This window comes from Lygodium microphyllum, chromosome 27 (assembly GCF_053477565.2).
Source record: "Lygodium microphyllum isolate KBCC chromosome 27, Lygodium_microphyllum_v1.1.10, whole genome shotgun sequence".
Lineage (NCBI taxonomy): Eukaryota > Viridiplantae > Streptophyta > Polypodiopsida > Schizaeales > Lygodiaceae > Lygodium > Lygodium microphyllum.
The window spans coordinates 119836190-119843369 of NC_141161.1; positions in this window are offsets into that span (position 1 = coordinate 119836190).

The following is a 7180-nucleotide window of genomic DNA, read 5'->3' on the forward strand; positions in this document are numbered from 1 at the left end:
AAAGGAATCTTGGAAGATGGATGGCCACCAATAACCAGCTCTTAAAGCTTTCTGTGCCGTCAACCGTCCAGCGAAGTGCCCTCCACATGCAGAGTCATGGCACTCTTCCAAGATGAAAGGAACCTTGTCAGACATCACACATCGGCGATAGATATCATCAACACCCTGCCAATATAGTGTTCCTACGATCAAGGAAAACTTCAAAGCCTGTTGTTTAATTTTCCTCTTTTCAGATTTTGATAAACCAGCTCCAGTCTCTCCCATTGATAGATAATGTGTGATAGCAGCATACCAAGATGGGATAGAAGCTGTATCAATTTTAAACATTTCTTCAATATCATTACCTTCAGCTAAAGTATCTTTCGGCTCCCCGAAATCCATAAGGCATTCCACAATCCCTTGCAACCTCGGTGGCTTACTCTTAATCTCATAATTGAACTCCTGCAAAGTGATTAACCACTTTGCCAGACGATCAGGCGGTTGCAGCTTGTTCATAAGCAATCTAAGCCCTTCTACCTTCATATAGAAAACTACCTTCTCATAGAGGATGTAGTGCTTGAATTTTTTAGTCGCAAAGACCATTGCAAGGCACAAATTCTCCATATAGGTGTAGTTAATTTTTTATATGCCCAATTTTCGCTTATCAAAAGCTATCGGATGATACCACTTTTCCTCCCTAATTTGGGCTAAACAACAGCTGAGTGATACTATGCATGGTGGCTGCAAAAAATATATAAAATACCTCACCCCTTTTAGGTGCTTTTACTAGCTCCTGTTTCACATCCTCGAAAGCTACCTTACAAGGGTCGCTCCATTCAAATAGACAACTAAAGGATAATAAGTTCGTTAATGGTAACGTCCTTTATGCCAAGGCATTTATGAACCTCTGATAGTACCCTATTGATGTCAGAAAGCTATGTACCTCTTTCGGACTGCGTGGTGGACTCATAACAACTATGACCTTGATCTTTTCAGGGTCAATTGTGATCCCTACTAAACTGACCACATGGCCTATCAATAGCCAATAAGGCACTCCAAAGACACACTTCTATGGGTTAAGAGCGATACAAAATTGTCTACAGTGCTCAAAGCACTTTCTTAAAATAATCAACATCCTTTCCCTTACAGTGGCTGCCCCCAGGTCATCGATAAACACTTTCAACTCATCTGGGGAGATGTCACTAAAGGTCTTATCTGCTGTTCGTTGCCATGATCTAGGTGCATTGCACAATCCAAAGGCCATCACATGGTACGCAAAAGTACCAAAGATAGTAATAAAAGTCATTTTCAACTTGTCCTCTTCTGCAATTGCCATCTCGTTGTATCCTGCAAAGCAATCCATAAACGAATATATTTCCCTACCCGCTAATTGATCCAAAATCTAGTCAATAAATGGCAACGGGTAGTAATCCTTAACCGTCTGCTTATTCAGCTCTCTAAAATCTACACATAGTCGGATCTGGTTGTTTTTCTTCTTCCTGATAACAACTAGTGAACACCATTTTGTGTGCTCTACAGGGAAAATTAAACTAGCTTTCCGTAACTTTTGCAACTCCTCAAACAGCTCGTCCCTCAATTCAAAAGGCATACGCCTTACTTTCTGACGCACAAGACGATTGCCTTTTTTTACAGGAATAGTATGAACCGCCAGGCTGGGAGGAATGCCTCTCAGCTCGTCATAACTCCAAGCAAAGATATCGCGAAATTCTTGAATCAAGGACACATAGTTCTCCCTTTCTGCTGAACTGAGCATGAAACCTTATTTAATTCGCCGCGAATCATTTGGCGTGCCAAGGTCCAACTCAATCACATCCGGGTCTCTTATCCTATCTTGCGGCTCTATTGGCTTATTTAGGGTTATCTGATAAATATCCTCTATAGTGGACCCCTCTTTAAATTCATCACTAGATGATGTCTCAGTACCAAATGGATCATCTGCTATTTCTAATTCAGTAGAGGATAAAGGAGCTCTCTCACTCTAAGGAGACTCAAGGTAAGCATCGACTATTACTCGATTAGCACCTCTACCTAGAACCACTCGATCGGTGGTGGGTATATCGACTTGACAATCTGTTCGTAAGATCCAAGGCCTACCTAGCAAGACTTGATAGCTAGGATGTCCTGCAAATCTTATCACCCTAAAGTCCAAGAAGCATTCTACACTTGCAACTGTAACATGGACGTTAGTAATGCAACCTTCTGGTTGCCTTAGACTATCATCAGCCATTCTAAGAAGGGTGGAGCTATCTTTTTGGATGCTTAGACCCAACCTCTCCATCAACTCTAAACTCATGATATTGACGGAGGACCCAGTGTCTACGATAGTATGCTCCACTAGTATTCCATCCACGTATGCTGGAACCCTAGGGCAATTCTTTTCAGGATGATCAAACCAATCTTCCCCTACTTGTGCTATGACCAAAGGTTCTATAATATACCCAATATACAAGATCTTCTTGAATTCCTTGCTTACTCCTGGAGATAATTTAATCAACTGTAAGAGGTTTACATCTAGTTTGACTTCGCAAAGAGAACTTGCTAAATCAAATCATGATAGGTAGCCAAAGCTCTCTTTTCTCACCAAACCATTCTTTCTTTTGGTCTCGGGACTGGCTTTGGTGCTTCTTTTTTAGTTCTTACCTTCTTTCTTGGCACTTCCTCATCCTTCTTAGGATCGACTTTCTTGTCAACAGGCCTTAGAGGTCCATCTTCCACGCCAGGATTCAGGACTTGCGTCCCCTTATCCCCTTACTTAAGGTTTTCCTCAACTGGTTTTGCAGTATCTTTGTCAACCTCTTTAGCCTTTTTGCCTCTTGTCATGGCTCGTAGGTTAGAGGTTTCAGTGCCATTGACGCGTACAGCCTTAATAAGGCTGAACCCATTGCCTTGTGGCAACTCTTCCATAGTGGTCTCTCCCCTTTGCAATATTTGTCTTGGTCCATCATTTTGCTGCAGGTTATTACCTTGCGCTCTATGATTAACTGGACCTGGCTGTTTACTCCCTTGTTGGAGGGAACTAATCTTACTCCAACAAATAGCGGCTAAGTGGCCCGACTTCCCACAAATATCACATTTAACATTTGGATAGTTTCTAGGGAAATGTTGTCCGCCACACCACTTACAGCTGAATCTTGAGGGTCCACCCTCTTCAGGGCATCAACTCCCTATCAGATTTTGCTACTTCTTCAAGAAATTGACGTCAACAGCTATTTGTCGATATTGTTCAAAAATCATGTCAGTGTAGTGCTTCATCATATCCTTAACTTCGCCAAGGACATTAGATGCACTCGACTCATAGCCTTGATCATCTATCCATCGTTCCATTGGCCTAACAATCTGATTGGGCATTGGTTGTTGACTCACAGGAACAACATTAGGGTTCAAAGCTTGGCCTCCAACATTTGGTGGAGCCAACTGACTAGACATAGGCATAGTCACACTCGGAGGAGCTGGTAGCAAAGGTACATTTTGAACCATGCTTCCTCTCCCAATAGGGTTATTCATAGGCATCCCTTGACTTCCATTATCAATGGTAGATTGCCTCCAGGCACTAAACCTGCATTAAGATTTATTTGAGAGGAGTAGGCCGTTTGTAATCATGCTTCTACTCCTTCTGCCCGTACAATGGCGGTGTCTATATCAGCCAAAGCCACACTGCTCAATTGTACCTAAATATTGAAGTCCAATCCATACAAGAAGTATTGCAATTGGGTAGCCGATGGAATAGGAATGTAAGTTTGTAAATTACGGAACACTTCCTTAAGGTTCTTGGCATAGGCTTTCACATTCTCATGGGGATCTTGACGTCTTACATTCAAAACATGCAACCAATATTTTTCACCTCTTTCAGGGGTATATTCTCCTCAGAAAGCTGCATAAAATTGGTCGATTGTGGTGATGGTTCCAGTCTCTATGCTATGATACCATACTGCAATCCTTCCTTTTAATGTAATGTTAAAGAACATCATGAGATGTCCCTCATCTTGGATGCGGTAATTAAACATTAATCTTTGGAATTTACAAATGTGAAACTCCGCATCTCCTTCGGCTAACCCATTAAAAATGGGCAAAGGAACTCCTAAAGCTAGCAGATCCAGCGTCCCTACAGGGATTGCAATGGGTTGTGCCATGATGACAATCGGATTGACAATAGGAGTTTGGACTAACGAGATCACATCCCCACTTCAAGTGGGTTGACTTGGTGGAAGAGAGGAAGAACTTGTGCTTCCTTCTGCACCTAAAGGACTATGTGCAGAAGTTGGGTTACTAAGACCACTGCCTCTTATGTGTATCCGGGTACTCCTTTGAGGAGAATAGCGACTTACAATCTCCAACCGCCATCTAGCCCTCTCAGCACGTTCTACTTTTTGTATTTTGGCTTGACGGTCCTTGTCAGAGGACATAAACCAACTTTTTGGTCCCTAAAAACCTAGATTCGGGAACCACCACTTGTTGGCAGCTCCCAGCAGACGCACCACTGATGGGACCTGAAATGGGCTGCCACTGGCTATGGCACTAGCTGGACCTCATGCTCATAACAGACAAACACACCCTCACGGCCTCGCGGGCCAAGAGCATCTATCTACTGCTAAACGAAAAATTGTCCTAAAGCCTAATCTATGCGTTTATAGTTTTATAGTTTTGTAGTCCAACGTTTTCCTTTCTATAAACTCCATAGAGGAAGAACCCATACACATTAGCAATAAGTGCCACGATAATCACATACATGGGAGGCAACCTCTCGGAGAAACACCGCGGCCCCACTACATCTCTCCTACATCGTAGGGATTAGCCCCTTGATGTGCTACTCAACATACAGAACAAACGAACAAACTCTACTCTTTCATTTTGTAAGTACTCTAGGAGATATCATGTTTCCTCACTAAATAATTTTCCAAGGAATGAATGTCTATCCTACGGGGCTTAGGATGCCTCTCCACACTCAACGTGGGTCATTGTCATTGAAAACAAGTGCTATGCATCCAGGTTTTTTATTCCGATACCATGGTTTAAATGCACATGCAAAGTGAATGATCCTAAAGTGCTCAAACATCATTTTCAAATCAGCAATGTGCTTGTGCACAACCAGGCTTTCAAATGCTTATTCCCTAATTCGTTGCAGCGATGCAAGGATAGCACCGAGATAACACTCGTGCTACTATCCTCTTAATTAAAATAACACAAAATCTATGTCATGATGTGCATCAAAAAATTAGCAACAATTAGCATGTAAATCACACCCTTGAAACATCCCAACCCCCTACGTTTAGGTATTGCTTTCGTTGCATAGGTGTACAGGTTCATTTTGTCATACTTTGATGTATAGAAAGCGATAAATCACAAACTTTGATAAAGAGATAGGGCAAACTGAGGCTAAACCTCATGCTTTGCCACTACCACACATCCACAAACAATTCTCATATTTTTTCTTATTTTTCCAAGACGTATTTCTAATTTTCCCCTTATTTTTTCCATTTTCTTGATTTATTTGGCAATAAAATATGCTATTTTCTAGTTTTTCTTATTCCAATCACTTTATCATACTAACATTCAATTTATCTTCCATATTTCCCCCATGGGAACATCTTTTACCCACCCAAAACGGAAAAACTACCATTTTACCACTTAAAAACCGCATTTCGGGTTTACGAGAATTAAATAAAGCATGTAAATCATTGCAAAATCCAAATTTTCTGATGAACAGCAATTACTCACAATGCAAACAGCACACAAACAAATTTCCATCCAGTAAGAACATAATTATCATTATAAACTATAAAAAATCCTTCATTTTCTTCGTAAAAATGATCATATCGTGTTTTTACGTAACCTGAGACGCCTTGAATGACTGCATAATCAGCAAGTGGAGCCTCCATTGCTCTCAATCCAATGATGTACTTCAATCTTCAGCATCTCCATCAATTTCCATCACCATTTCCTTCATTCTCCTTCCTCGATTCCTTCATCAAGATGGCACACATGAACAGCTCACAGGGAAGAGAGAGAGGGAGGAGAGAGAAAGACTAGAATCTGTTATCTTCATCGAGACAGCCATTCCTCGTGCGAATACCGACGATATCATCAGCCAAGAGGGAGAAGTTGAGGGGTATCATCTGTCAAGATTGTGGAAGAGAAGGAAGGAGTCTCACTTGTAGCTTTCTTGCTTGCACAATGGGGGAATACACACACAGGTGGAGGCTGAAAAATAGTTTTCCTCTTCTTAGTTTTGTAAGCCAAAAAGAACTCTAGTACATAGAAATAGAAGAGCCCTATATATTGGTCTCAAACCAAACTCAACTAACTAAGGTGGCATACTAACTGAGCCATAAACTAGAGTAGATAAGGATAGCTGTCATCTAGCTATTATTCATGGGCGGTGTACCAACCACATCTACAGCTAACAAGTCGGTGACATAAATGCACAACGGTCACCCTGGCATATCAGAGTGGAGCTCGATATCTCAACACTCCCCCTCGAGCTCAATCCCAATTCCTGCACACCAAACAGGTCTCTGAACTTGTGCAGTTTCTCTGCGCAAGTGCCCAATGCCTTCGTGAATATGTCAGCTATCTGATCCTCTGTGCTGGCATAAACTAGATCAATAAGACCTAGTAAAACCCTCTCCCACACATAGTGATAATGCACCTCAATGTGCTTTGTTCTAGCATGATAGATTGGGTTATTTGCCAAGTGTATATTACTCATGTTGTCACAATAAATGATAACTGGCCCATCTGTAGGCTGATGCATATCATAAAATAGCTTATGCAACCAAGCTACCTCACATGCAGCCATTGCTGCACCCCTGTACTCAGCCTCTGTGCTCAACAAGGCAACTGTAGTCTGTTTCTTGCTACTCCAAGTGACTGCAACACTCCCAAAAGGGAACACATATCCACTGGTAGATCGTCTATCAGAAATACTACCAGCCCAATCAGCATCAGTGTATCCATGCAACTGTATCTGAACCCCAGTCTCATAAAATAGTCCATACTGCAATGTGGACTTCACATACCTGAGTATGCGTCTAGCCATATCCAAATGTGATTTCCTTGGAGCCTGCATAAACTGACTTACCAATCCAACAGCATAGCTCAAATCTGGCCTGGTAATAGTCATATAAATCAAACTTCCTACTATATATGCATGAAAAGCATCACTGTTTGCATTGTTATTAGC